Raw genomic sequence first — 15,105 nt, 5'->3', positions numbered from 1 at the left:
AAAGCCTCCACATTCTTCTGGTAGTGTGGCGACCAAAATTGAACACTATACTCCGTGTGGCCTAACTAAGATTCTATACAGCTGCAACAGGACTTGCCAATTCTTATACTCAATGCCCCAGACAATGAAGGCAAGCATGCCGTATGCCTTCTTGACTACCTTCTCCACCTGTATTGCCCCTTTCAGTGACCTGTGGACCTGTACACCTAGATCTCTCTGACTTTCAATACTCTTGAGGGTTCTACCATTCACTGTCTATTCCCTACCTGCATTAGACCTTCCAAAATGCATTAGCTCACATTTGTCCGGATTAAACTCCATCTGCCATCTCTCCGCCCAAGTCTCCAAATGACCCAAATCCTGCTGTATCCTCTGACAGTCCTCATTGCTATCCACAATTCCACCAACCTTTGTGTCGTGTGCAAACTTACTAATCAGACCAGTTACATTTTCCTCCAAATCATTTATATATACTACGAACAGCAAAGGTCCCAGCACTGATCACTGCAGAACACCACTAGTCACAGCCCTTCAATTAGAAAAGCACCCTTCCATTGCTACTCTCTGCCTTCTATGACCTAGCCAGTTCTGTATCCACCTTGCCAGCTCACCCCTGATACCGTATGACTTCACCTTTTGTACCAGTCTACCATGAGGGACCTTGTCAAAGGCCTTACTGAAGTCCATATAGACAACATCCACTGCCCTACCTGCATCAATCATATTTTAGACCTCTTCGAAAAACTCTATCAAGTTAGTGAGACACGACCTCCCCTTCACAAAACCATGCAGCCTCTCACTAATACGTCCATTTGCTTCCAATTGGGAGTAGATCCTGTCTCAAAGAATTCTCTCCAGTAATTTCCCTACCACTGACGTAAGGCTCACCGGCCTGTAATTCCCTGGATTATCCTTGCTACCCTTCTTAAACAAAGGAACAACATTGGCTATTCTCCAGTCCTCCGGGACATCATCTGAAGACAGTGAGGATTCAAAGATTTCTGTCAAGGCCTCAGCAATTTCCTCTCTAGCCTCCTTCAGTATTCTGGGGTAGATCCCATCAGGCCCTGTGGACTTATCTACCTTAATAATTTTCAAGACGCCCAACACCTCATCTTTTTGGATCTCAATGTGATCCAGGCTATCTACACACCCTTCTCCAGACTCAACATCCACCAATTCCTTCTCTTTGGTGAATACTGATGCAAAGTATTCATTTAGTACCTCACCCATTTCCTCTGGCTCCACACATAGATTCCCTTGCCTATCCTTCAGTGGGCTATCCCTTTCCCTGGCTACCCTTTTGCTTTTTATGTACGTGTAAAAAGCCTTGGGATTTTCCTTAACCCTATTTACCAATGACTTTTCGTGACCCCTTCTAGCCCTCCTGACTCCTTGCACAAGTTACTTCCTACTTTTCTTATATTCCACACAAGCTTTGTCTGTTCCCAGCCTTCTAGTCCTGACAAATGCCTTTGTTTTCTTTTTGACGAGACCTACAATATCTCTCGTTATCCAATGTTCCCGAAATTTGCCGTATTTATCCTTCTTCCGCAAAGGAACATGCCGGTCCTGAATTCTTTCAACTGTCATTTGAAAGCCTCCCACATGTTAGATGTTGATTTACCCTCAAACATCCGCCCCCAATCTAGGTTCTCCAGTTCCCGCCTAATATTGTTATAAATAGCCTTCTGCCAATTTAGTACATTCACACTAGGACCACTCTTATCCTTGTCCACCAGCACTTTAAAACCTACTGAATTGTGGTCACTGTTCTCGAAATGCTCCCCTACTGAAAATTCTACCACCTGGCCAGGCTCATTCCCCAATACCAGGTCTTGTACAGCCCCTTCCCTAGTTGGACTGTCTACATATTGTTTTAAGAAGCCCTCCTGGATGCTCCTTACAAACTCTGCCCCGCCTAAGCCCCTAGCACTAAATGAGTCCCAATCAATATTGGGGAAGTTTAAGTCTCCCATCACAACAACCCTGTTGTTTTTACTTGTTTCCAAAATCATTCTACCTATCTGCTCCTCTATCTCCCGCTGGCTGTTGGGATGCCTGTAGTAACCCCCCAACATTGTGACTGCACCCTTCGTATTCCTGATCTCTACCCATATAGCCTCGCTGCCCTCGGAGTTGTCTTCCCGTAGTACAGCTGTGATATTCTCCCTAACCAGTAGAGCAACTCCGCCACCCCTCCAGCAAAAGTATGCATAGTAATAAGATCACAATATAAACATGGATGGATAAGCCCATTTTCCTCCCTGAAAAAAACCTGATTGTTCCACACTATTCAAATTAATTCCAGGGTTCTCACCTCAACTACAAACCCAAAGGCCCATCCTATTGATCACTCTGTATCATGAACTTCCTGACCAGTCTTAAATGCATCATCCCTCTGTTTGACTAATGTCTTCCTTGTCCTTCTGATCTGGTTTTAAGTTAAAGTACATAGGAACGTAAGACTTGGGAGCCGGAGTAGGGCATTCAGCCCTTCAAACCTGCTCCTCCATTGAACAGGTTTCAATTCCGCTTTCCAGATTGCACTGGTAACCCTACACTCCTTTTTCTATCAAAAGTCTATCTAACTAAGGCTTGAAAAAATTCAATTGGCCCAGCCTCTAGTGCTTTCTGCAGAAGAGAATTGTAAATACTTAACAACTCTCAGAAAATAAATTCTACCAATCTCCGTCTTAAAAGGGATATTCTTATTCTTAAACTGCGCTAGTCTCCCCCACAAATATCCACCCCATCAAGACCCTTCAAGATCTTTTATGTTTCAATAAGATGACCTCTCTTTCTTCTAAACTCCAATAGGTACAGGCCTGACTTGTTCGACCTTTCTTCATAAGGTAAGTCATTCAGCTCATTAGAGTCCAACTAACTAGGTTTTGTGCTAGGTTCTGCAGTAACATGCTGTGTGGAACTAAATTTCATTACATGATTTGATTTAATATTATATCCGTCATAGGTACTCCATACATTTTCCTTCAATGTTTTGGCAGAAAGTGTCAACACGCCACCTAGCAATGTCTTTACTGAGACCATAATGCTGCTCATAGTTGGCTGATAACAGTAAGATAGTGTTGTTAATAGATATATTTAGTTTATTGGTATCAATACACTACTTCAAAAAATTACAGTTATCCAAGATGCTTTGCATACAAAACTCAATTTATTTCAACTTGCTTCATCATTACCCTGTAGCAATAAGAAATCAAATACTCTCTCCTGACAAAAAAGGTTTAGACGGGCAAAAATGTTGTAATTGTACTGCTGTACACTTTTGGCAGTAAAAGTAGCCATACTATGAAAATTTCAAACATCTAAAATATGGTTTTACGGCGATCCCAGTGACAACAGAATATTACTGGTCAGCAAGAACAGCTGGTGAATTAATTTAGAAGAGTTCAGTGTCAAGAATCCAAAGAGAAAAAACAGACATTAAGTACTAGACAAGGTCATAACAGAAATGAAACAAAACAAATTTGATTTAAGCAACAAGGTTTTTGCGTAATCAAAGAGTCCTGTCCAACTAAATATCTTTCTTTTATTCCCCAAAGGCATTAAAAATTGCAGTACCAGCTGCATTTCGATAACTTAGCTCAATCTTTGAGCTCGAATCTTGTAGATTTCTGTCTCACCGTAGTACTTTAAAAAAATCTAGGCTGGCATTCCAGTTAGCTTAGATGTGTCAATTAGTTGAGATGTTCTACCCGTTCAGCTAGATAGGTGTTCACAATTAACTTTTTCTACTTAGTTACACTTGTATTCGATGTAGGAGATCCCTCATTAGTTATTTCCTTTCAAGTCTGCAAAGCTGCGACTTCCGATGACGGTGAAGGGCTGAGCAGACGCACATCAAGTGACTCTCCTCCAGAACACAGCCAAATAGTTGAAATTAGCCCAAAACTTCAGTAGTATCTCACCCACAATTAAGAAAGGGAAAGGACTGAATGATCATGCCAACAAACGGGAGCTCGAGAGGCCACAGAGATGGCACAAGCGGAGGGAAAAGCCACGAGTAGAAAGTGGACGAGTCGGCGAATCCATGAGGCGAGGGGTCCCCATCGACCAAAACAACAGCCACCCCCTCCCCACCTGGAGATGGATGGAAGACGTTCCCGACGAAGGAGCTGATGGTGATGAGGGAGGCAATAAAGGTGGAAATTCAGGTGGCGGTCAAGGTGTCAGTAGCAGAGGGGTTGGTCGTCATGCAGACGGCAGACTGGAGAAAGTGGAGCGCAGAGGAAAATGCTCCTCGAGATGGAAATGACGTTAATGGACCAGAGTGACAAGATTGTCGCTCTGGAGGTCGAGATCAACAGGTTGGTGGCGACCCAGGGAGCTAGAAGGGAAATGCGAGGACCAGATGAGTAGGTCCCGATGCCAGAATATCCGGATCGTGGGCCTGCCAGAGGGGATCGAGGGCATGGACCTGATGGACTATGTGGCCCAAGTGCTGGGCAACCTAGTCAGGAGGGACAGCTTCCCCAACCCGCTGGAAATCGACAGAGCACAGGCTCAGGGAGGAGATGGGGAGGGGGTAAGAGGGAACAAGGGAAATACAAGGAGAAGAAAGGGATGGGTCTCAGATTGGCTTCTGCAGGTAAGGTGCAAGTTGAGGGAACAAGAATGTGCCCAAGCAGCTACTTTGGAGTGTACCTAAACAAAGGGAGATCCCGGAGTGCATGTGTGCATTAATGCGGCGAACACACAATTGGTGGCCGTGTCGGTGCCCCCTGGACAAAGGGAAGGAGCGCAGCCACCCGACGTCATGGTGAGTATGATGACTGCGGCCATTTTGGATGACCCCTAACAAAGGGAAACCCCAGAGTGCAAGGGCACGTCCACCAGGTCAGATTGATTGATCACGCAGGGAGGGGGACGACAAAAACTCGACCAGGATTATCATCTGGAACGTTAGGCGATTTAACAGCCCAGTGAAAAGATCCAGAGTTGCAGAGGACCAGACGGAATTTGTCACGGGGTGACAGCTAACTGCAAACATCAGACGGCTGTTGAATGTGATACTAACCCCATCCGGGGAGAGAACACCTTTGACGGGGTCGAATAGAAGTACGTCAAGAGGTACTTGAGCGCTTTCGGCTAGGGATGGGGCTCACCTCATGGGTGAAACTCTTGTACAACACCCCCAAGCCGAGTGTTCGGACAAATACCACCAGCTCCAAATACTTCGAATTGAACATAGGCACCAGGCAAGGATGCCCGCTGTCCCCGCTCCAGTTCACCCTGGCAATTAAACCCTGGCGATCGCACTGCGTGAGGCAAAAAGCCGGAAGGGTATCCGAAGAGGAGGCAGAGGGCACAGAGTCTTACTCTATGTGGATGACCTTATCCTCTACATCTCAGACCCGCGGAACAACTTAAAGGAAATCACGAGGCTCCTGGAAGACTTTGGGGCCTTCCCGGGCTACAAAGTCAACCTGGGCAAGAGCGAGGCTATTCCCAGTGAACCCACAAGCGGGAGGGACGGAGCTGGAGCATCTACCATTCCAACTAGCCCAAAGCACATTCCGCTACCCGGGCGTCAGTTAGCCCGGGACTGGACATGGGCACATAGGCACATGGACACACACACCACTTTAAGAAGTGGAGACAGGATGGGTGCATGCTCGCGATTAGGGACTTCTACAAGGAAGACAGAATTGCAACCCTGGACGATTTGGCAGAATGACTGGGGCTACCGAACGGACAGGAGCTCTGACATTTACAGATCAAAAACTTTCTCCATAAGGAGACGACAAAGTACCCTAGGGCTCCAAGAGAGACAATGCTGGAACAACTGCGAATGGCGGATGGAATGGAGAAGAGGAACTGTGAGGACATGTACGGATGACTGTTAGAAATGGCAAGGATACCATCAGACGGAGCGAGACATAAATGTGAGGACGAACTAGGGACGGAGGTGTGGTGAGGACTCTGAAATGAAGCACTGAGCTGGGCTAACTCCGCCTCCTCCTGTGCAAGGCTAAGACTCATGCAATTCAAAGTAGTGCACAGAGTGCACCTAACCAGAACCCAAATGAACTGGGCAGCATGGTAGCACAGTTGTTTCACAGCTCCAGGGCCCACTGTTAGATTCCTGGCTTGGGTCACTGTCACTGCGGAATCTGCATGTTCTCCCCGTGTCTGCGTGGGTTTCCTCCGGGTGCTCCAGTTTCCTCCCACAGTCCAAAGATGTGCAGGTTAGGTGGAATGTCCATGATAAATTGCCCTTAGTATCCAAATAGGTTAGGTGGGGTTACTGGGTTACGAGGATTGGGTGGAGATGTGGGCTTAAGTAGGATGCTCTTTCCAAGGGCCAGTGCAGACTTGATGGGCCAAATGGCCTCCTTCTGCACTGTAAATTCTATGATTCTATGATTCCCGAAGGTGGAGGACAAGTTTGAACAGTGCTAGGGAGGCCTGGCCAACCGTGTCCACATGTTCTGGGCCTACCCCAGACTTGTAGGGTTGTGGACAGCCTTCTTCGAGGCGATGTCCAAGGTTGTGGGGGTGAGGGTGGAGCCGTGGCTGAGTATGGCAGTCTTTGGGGTATTGGACTACCAGAACTACATATGAGGAAGAGGGCCGGGCCCTTACTTTTACTTCCTTAATCGCACGCCGGAGAATCCTGCTCGGCTAGCGATCATGAACGCCACTCACAACTACAGGCTGGCTAGCAGACTTGGTAGAATTTCTCCACCTGGAGAAGATCAAATACACCATCAATGGGTCGGACGAGTGCTTCCATAAAAATATTTTAAAGTAAAATAAAAAGTGCAGGGGGGTCGGGATGTTACCGCCAATGTTTGGCTTTTGTAAATTGTATCAAGCCTACATAAAAGTGTTTATTTTGTATTGCTTAAAATGAAAAATATTTTTAAAAATAAAACTTTGCAAAGCTTTGGGGCGGAATCTTCTGGCACTGTCGTGGCAGAACCTGTTGTGGTGGATGAGGCAGGTCAGCCAAAGGTGCATTGACCGTTGGTGGGGCCAGATAATTTCAGCAACGTGTGGAGATGGTAAAAGTCAGACTTTAGTTTCTTCAGTCTTTCTTCAAGTATAGTAATATGAAGGGAGGGAATAGCCTCTTGATTCTTCTGAGCACCAGCGCCATGTTTCAAACATCTTTCTCCTTCTCCTTGACTAAGTGGCACACAGTGGTTAGCACTGTGTCTCACAGGGCCAAGGACCCAGGTTCAATTCCGGCCTTCAGTGACCAGCTGTGTAGAGTTGGAAACTTTCTCTCCATGTCTGCGTGTGTTTCCTCCCACAGTCCAAAGATGTGCAGGTTAGATGGATTGTCCATGCTAAATTGCTCCTTAGTGTCCAAAGATAATAATCTTTATTTTCACATTAACACTGTAATGAAGTTACTGTGAAAATCCCCTAGTTGCCACAGTCTGGCGCCTGGTCGAGTACACTGAGGGAGAATTCAGAATGTTCAATTTACTTATCAGCAATTATTTCGGAACTTGTGGGAGGAAACCGGAGCACCCAGAGGAAACCCACACAGACACGGGGAGAACGTGCAGACTCTGCACAGACACTGACTCAAGCCAGGAATTGAACCTGGGACCCTGGAGCTGTGAAGCAACAATGCTACCGTGCTGTTCGGTTTGTACAGGTTAGGTGGGGTTCTTTCAGAAGGTTAGAGCACACTTGATGGGCCGAATGGCCTCCTTCTGCACTGTAGGGAGTCTATGATGATTCTCTGAAAACTGAATCAACACTCAATTGTGGTCTGACCAGTGAACTGCACTGTTTTAGTATGGCATCTCCAATTTGTACTCAACTGATCTAGTTACTTAATTCAGTAATTGGTTTATTGACTGTTTTTCCTGTGATTAATCACGTTGAATGCTGAGTCAGTTACCGCCAATAAATCTTTTACTTACATTAAACTATATTAATATCTTCCATGGAATACTTATGCCAACCATTTTTCCTTTCCACGTGCAATACGTTCAAGCAAATTTCATCTACTACATACTTTAGCCTGCTTGTTTTATAGGTCCTTGATTACTACCCAAATTTGACTACTCCCTATTGATTTTATATTGTCAGTAAATTTGATCAGTTCGCACTGAGAAACTGTAATATAAATTAGAAATGGAGTAAACACGGATCCCTGAGGCAGTTCACTTCACATGCCTCCCAACCCCACTTCCTAACAAGCAGAAGAATGGATTTTCGGTTTGTAGAGATGGAGGAAGCCACAGTGAGGGAGGAGTGTGGCCATGAACAGATTTAAACATGACTATGCATTTGGAATTGGAGATGTTGAGTCAGCAGAAGTCAACACGGGTCAGCAAGGACAGAGCTAATTAGTGTGTATTAGGGTATTGGGGATTGGACATGGGCAGCAGAGATTTAAATGAGTCAAAGAAAGAGCTAATGAAAATAGGTGGGCAATATCATAAAGGGTTAAATAGGTGATATTTGTTATGGGCAAGATACAAGGTCAGGTACCCAGCTTGGGATCAAACAGGAGACAGATTCTGAACAATCTGGTTCAGCCCAAGCCTGTGGCTGGGAAGGAGGATGGAATCCTGGTATGGAGCCTTTGGCAAAAGGTCAAAGACAATTGTTTGATTATTCCTGGTGCTTCACTGGAGATAACTGTTGTTCACTGAAGCCTGGATGTCAGTTAAGCAGTCTACCAAAATGGAGGCTGTGGCGTTATTGAGGATGGTATATGTGATCAAGCATGTTAAAGGTTACAGAAAGGAGTAGGAATAATGCACCATAAGCAGTCAACCCTTGAGATTATAATTCTGATTAGGTGCTGTGCAGAGAAAGAAACTCAACTGGACAGATTTAAATCCGGGAGTTGCAGGAAGGTGGGCTGGAACTTCGGGCAACAACGTATTCAAGGACTTCATAGGGAAAATGTAGGTTTAGAGAGGATGATGTTTCAGAAACAGAATTCAAGGGGCGGGGGGTGGAATGAGACAACTTTGGAAGGGAGGGGGACAGCATTAGAAGTGATGGAACAATTTACAAGGCCAGCTCATATGAACCCAGTACAAGAAGTTGGGTGATCAACAATTTAGTGGGAATAGGTTCAGAGACATGGGAGATGAATCTCAGACAGGACAAGTTCGGAAGGGGCTTGAGTAGAGAAATTGGAGAGAAGATCCTGAGGGCTCAGAGGATGGGGCGGAGAAGGTTGAGCTTGGTGATAAAGACCAAGAGAGGAAGCAGAAGAGCTAACCAAGCAGACAATCTGAACCTTATACACAAAGTTGTCCATGAGTTCCTCACACTTCGTTATTGGGGGTGATGAAGGGATTAAAAGAGGCTAGTTTAAGAAATGTAGTAAAGAGGCCATGTTGCTTTCCAGAATAGTAAGAAGTCTTACAACACCAGGTTAAAGTCCAACAGGTTTGTTTCAAACACGAGCTTTCGGAGCACGGCTCCTTCTTCAGGATTCACCTGAAGAAGGAGCCGTGCTCCGAAAGCTCGTGTTTGAAACAAACCTGTTGGACTTTAACCTGGTGTTGTAAGACTTCTTACTGTGCTCACCCCAGTCCAACGCCGGCATCTCCACATCATGGCTTTCCAGAATGGTATTGGAGCAGGTGATAGTTTTGAAAGAGGTGAGTGAAGCTCGATAATATTTGTTGTGATCTAACCAGATCTGGTGAGGGATGATTGTACCAGTTGACTGCCTTAATTAATAGCATTAATAGCCCATGAACACCATGATCCTGAGACACACAGATAGGGTCCACAGCAGAGAACTGTGGCTTAACAGAATCAGTTGGGTCATTTACATTTACCAAGAAACCTACAACTCAGCATTATAAAATCAGGTTGATCATGGCAAGTCCTCATACCATTACTAGCATACAGCATAATCATTAGGAAATGCAATGTGGGAGAGGAGGAAGGAAAAAACAAAATCATTCATTCACTTAGCTCAAGAATGTCATTGAGAGGGTGACAGGAGCCATCGGGCTATTTATCTGCAGGGATGGAGACAGGAAGGAGCAAGAAACATGAAAAAAATGAGGAAAAATATAAATACAGTCATATATAAATCCATAGACTGAGTTCTAGAGATTTTCATAGATATTTTTCATAGAATTCACAGTTCAGAAGGAGGCCATTCGGCCCATTGAGTCTGCACCGGCCCTTACAAAGAGCACGCTACTCAAGCCTACATATCTACCCAATCCCCGTAACCCAGTAACCTCCACTTAACCTTTTTGGACACGAAGGGCAAGTTAACATGGCCAATCCACCTAACCTGCACATCTTTGGACTGTGGGAGGAAACCAGAGCACCCGGAGGAAACCCACATAGACACGGGGAGAACATGCAGACTCCGCACAGACAGCGACCCAGCCGGAACCGAACCTGGGACCCTGGAGCTCTGAAGCAACAGTGCTAATCACTGTGCTACCGCGACACCCAAAGCAAAAAAAATACGGCAACATCTTGTTGAGACAAGTACACTTTACTAACTTAGAAATGCAACCTCTTTCAAAATTCCAGGGTTAATAGCCCATTAACACCAGAATCAATGGTGATGCAAAATACAGCGTTTTACATAAGTGAGTCACATAAGCGAGTCTCATTTGATAACTTGAAGAGGGAATTAAAAATATATACTTGAGAGGACTCAAATCCATATTAGTACTTTGTAACAATTATAAGATTATTGTAGTTTGGAACTGTAGCTTTAAATTTAGAATAAAGGTTCCTTGAAAAATGGGGGAAAAAATGAAATGAAAATCGCTTATTGTCACAAGTAGGCTTCAAATGAAGTTACAGTGAAAAGCCCCTAGTCGCCACATTCCATCAGGGAGGCTATTACGGGAATCAAACCGTGCTGCTGGCCTGCTTGGTCTGCTTTCAAAGCCAGCAATTTAGCCCTGTGCTAAACAGCCTCCTTAGACAGTACCTTCCAAACCCACAGCCACTACCATCTAGAAGGACAAGAACAGCAGATAACTGGGAACCCCACCACCTGGGGGTTCACCTTCAGGTCACTCACCACCTGATATGGAAATATATCGCTGTTCCTTCGCTGTCGCAGGGACAACATATTGCAACTCCCTCCCTAACATCATAGTGGGTGTACCTACACCTGAAGGATTGCAGCGGTTCAAGAAGGCAACTCATCATCACCTTCTGAAAGGCAACTCGGGGTGGGCAATAAATGCTGGCCTAACCAGCGACGCTCATATCCCGTAAATGAATAAAATAAACAAATTAATGAAAGGGGGAATCATGTCACCTGTTCTGCAGTCTACCTGTCAGTAAACCTGGGTGTTTTTTGTTAGAGATCAAACAATGGCTTAGATTGTTTTATTGAGAAGATGGCGCATGGTATTTATACTTTAAAACAATGGCAATAGTTTCTGGGTTTGCAATGAGTAGACTCCGAGTCATCCAAAGACCCAGAAAGATGTTGAAGCTACTGGGTATGAAACAATTATGCTGTAAATGGTCCACTAGATGAGGGTTGGGATCAAAAATAGCTCATTAGAATTTCTACCTGGATGCAAGATTAATGTGTTACATGCTGCCATGGGGAAGAGGGTAGAGGAAACCATTTGAGATCAGGTTACACACTGCCCTGCAAATCACTGAATGTTACAGATAGACAGCAGAGGAAAAGGCTCCTTGACTTTGGAGAGTTTCCACAGCCGGATGTGAGAGGAAGACGGTCTCCAGTTGAAAGTATGGATCCTTCCACCTTTTTGGCAAAAATTTGCTCTGGCAAGGCCAGGGGGAAGAATCATTGAAACAGGTTTTACTGCGGTGGGGGAATTTAAGGAACAGAAAATGGAGGAAAGCGCCTGAAGACAGTCACGCAAAGTTACTACTTGGTGAAGTGTGTCTCTATTTATCCTATTGCTACTGATTGGAAAGTCTAATATAAAGGACATAACTCTCTTCAAAATTGCAGTTGATATTGGGTGAATCGTTAATTTTCAATCTGAGGGTATTCCAGTGATGGGGACGCACAAAATGTGACTCTACTCCTGAAAACTTAGAATTAGACACTTTAAGCTCAAAATAGCCTGCTAAAATCAGGGAAAAACACCCCTCACCCAATAACACCAGGATTAAATATGCCGAGCAACAGCAGCTCCAGGGGCCAAAAGGATGGAAAAGGCAGCAACATCCTGGAGAGGTGAAGCGAGGAGATGGCAAGCATGCGGGATGACAAGGCCCTGGCCACACCCGAGCAAGAGGGATCACCAGGCTGCACACAGAACACCCCCTCCCTGATGGACGGAGTTCCTTACAAAGGAACTACAGGGACTCAAGGAGGCTACCAAAGCAGAGATGAGGGCAATGGTCAAGGTGGCAGTGGCAGAGGTTCTGATCACCCTGCAAGTGGCCCTAGAAAAAGCAGAGGGGTGGCTGGAGGCCCAGGAAGCAGCCATAAGAGAGCTGGAGAAGGCCTCGACTGACTAAAGCGACGGAATCGCCGCATTGGAAACGGAGATGGCAAGGCTGATGGCAACACAAGGGACACCAAGGGGGAAAGAACAAAGAACAAAGAAAATTACAGCACAGGAACAGGCCCTTCAGCCCTCCCAGCCTGCGCCGATCCAGATCCTTTATCTAAACCTGTCTCCTATTTTCCAAGGTCTACTTCCCTCAGTTCCCGCCCATTCATATACCTGGGGCCGAGGATCGGGAGAACCGATCGCAGCACCAGAACCTACGCATAGTGGACCTACTGGAGCGAACCGAGGGCTCGAACCCCACAGAATACGTGGCCCAAATGCTGGGTTACCTGGTGGGGACAGACAGCTTTCTCAAGCCGCCAGAAATAGATAGAGCCAGACGGCACGGTGGCGCAGTGGTTAGCACTGCTGCCTCACGGCACCGAGGACCCGGGTTCGATCCCTGCCCTGGGTCACTGTCCATGTGGAGTCTGCACATTCTCCCCATGTCTGCATGAGTCTCACTCTCACAACCGAAAGATGTGCAGGGTAGGTAGATTGGCCACGCTAAAGTGCCTCTTAATTGGAAAAAAATATTTGGGTACTTTAAAATTTTTTTTTTTTTAAAGAAATAGACAGAGCCCGTAGGTCACTCCAGCCAAAGCCCAAGGCCAGGGAACAACAAAGGACCATAACAGCAAAGCTACACCGATACCAGAACTGGGAAGAATCAAGAGCTGGGCCAGACAGACAAGGTCCTGCAACTGGGAAGGACACTTGATCAGGATTTAGCAGGGCATTGGGGCAGACCTGGCCTAGTGGAATTCAATAGAGCCACGGCAGTTCTGAATAATCTTCTTCTTCTTCCAGGTACGCAGGATCTACGCATCTACAGGATGGACAATTTTTTTGGCAGTGGGGAAATCGGTGCTTCCAGGAGTAGGAGCGGAATACCACAATCGTAATCTCCACACATGCTTCACACTACGTGGATGCGAGGTTGGAGGTGGGTCGGGCCCAATGCCCACCATGGAGGTTGGACACAGTCCTCCTTGCCGACCAGGCCTTTTGGGAAATGATCTCACAGGCCGTAGATGGGTACATGACCAATAAACAGAATGGGGAGGTGTCACCCTCCATGGTCTAGGAGGCGTTGAAGGCTTTGATCAGAGGAGAGATTATCTCATACAGAGCATGCAGAGACAGGAAGGAGAGGGCAGCTAGGCAGCAACTGGTCGACTTCGTACAGGAGCTGAATCGGCGGTACTCCACGGCCCTGACTGTAGAGCTTCTGGCAGAAAGGAGAAAGCTACAATTGGACTATGACCTACTTTTCACGAGAAAAGCAGTGCATCAACTCCGTCAGACACGGGGGACCTTCTACGAACTCGGAGATAAAGCTAGCACCTGTTGGCTCATCAGCTGAGAAAGCAGGCAGCCACTAGGGAAACAGCGCAGGTCAGCAACAACAGCAGTAGTTGGCAGACGAACTGGAAAAGGCCAATGAAGCATTTGACTGGGGGTTGTACATCTCTGAGCCCCCTAATGACTGGACATGCCAGTCAGGTTGGGGGGGGAAGAAGAGAGGAAGAGACAGAGACACAGAGACAGAGAGGCGACAGATCCACAAATGGAACCTCTCCCCGGGGGTGGTAGGAGATGAAGGAGAGTTCCTGCAAAGGGACATCCCTCCAAGCCTTGTGACAGCACTCCATCCCCTCCAACCAAACACTCAAGATGCCCAGTGGTGGTAGCCACGCTCCAAATGTAGTATCAAATAAGGCAGCACTTTGCCCTGACCGAAATGTCTACCATGGCTTGCATCTGCAACAACCACAGGTTCACTCCAACAACAATGGACCTTCAAAAAGTGGAGATAGGACGAGAGGACACTGACGGTTAGGGACATTTACACAGAGGACAGACTAGTGACTCTGGAGGAACTCACGGGAGAGGTTTCAACTGCCCAAAGGGAACAAATTACGATACGTACAGATCAAAAACTTCCTCCGTAGGGAAATGACGACGCATCCCCAGAAGACAAGACACTTGCTGTTTGAGGAACTGTTCGACACGGGGGCGACCTGTTTGTAGCCAGCAACCAGTAGAGCGGAGGGAAGGGGGTTTGGAGGTACAGACGAGCCACAAAACTCAAAAGGGAGGGGTGGGGGAGGGAGGGCCAAAAGCCCAGCATAACCGCAGCGGATGGGCCCAAGCACAAGCGGGAATAACAGAGCCAACATCAACACACTGGGCATTACACGCTAGGGCCAACATTGGGAGCCCAATGAAGGCAGCATGGCTAATTAAGGTCCACAGCCACAGAGGGGTGGGGGGGGGGGACAACATGTAAATATAGTTATAATATTCCTTGTTTGACTATGTGCTGTTTTTTCTTTCTCTCGTTATTTTGTGTGTTTCTTCTCGTTTTTGCGTTAGCTTATTGCACACTAGTAAATATTAATTTATCTTTAGCTCAACAATATGCACGGTGCCGAAACCTGTAAACATAAAAGTATGAATGGGGATGTGTAAATAAAAATGTGAAAGCCAATAAATTCAATCTGACAGATTTCGATTAACCAAAGGTATTAATTGATATGGGAAAAATATGGATATATGGAGTTATGTCACAGATTAGTTAATATCTCATTGACCAGTGAACAGGCTCAAGCAGATAAAT

At 46.2% G+C, this 15,105-nt stretch overlaps 1 protein-coding gene across 7 annotated transcripts in view; it reads right to left on the bottom strand.

The window, feature by feature from the left end:
- The window catches only part of lpgat1 (lysophosphatidylglycerol acyltransferase 1), a 205,774-nt gene that overhangs the window by 118,257 nt on the left and 72,412 nt on the right, over window positions 1-15,105 (bottom strand). The window lies entirely within an intron of this gene.

Source organism: Scyliorhinus canicula, chromosome 1 (genome assembly GCF_902713615.1).
Source record: "Scyliorhinus canicula chromosome 1, sScyCan1.1, whole genome shotgun sequence".
NCBI lineage: Eukaryota > Metazoa > Chordata > Chondrichthyes > Carcharhiniformes > Scyliorhinidae > Scyliorhinus > Scyliorhinus canicula.
This window is presented reverse-complemented; position numbering and strand designations above follow the sequence as displayed.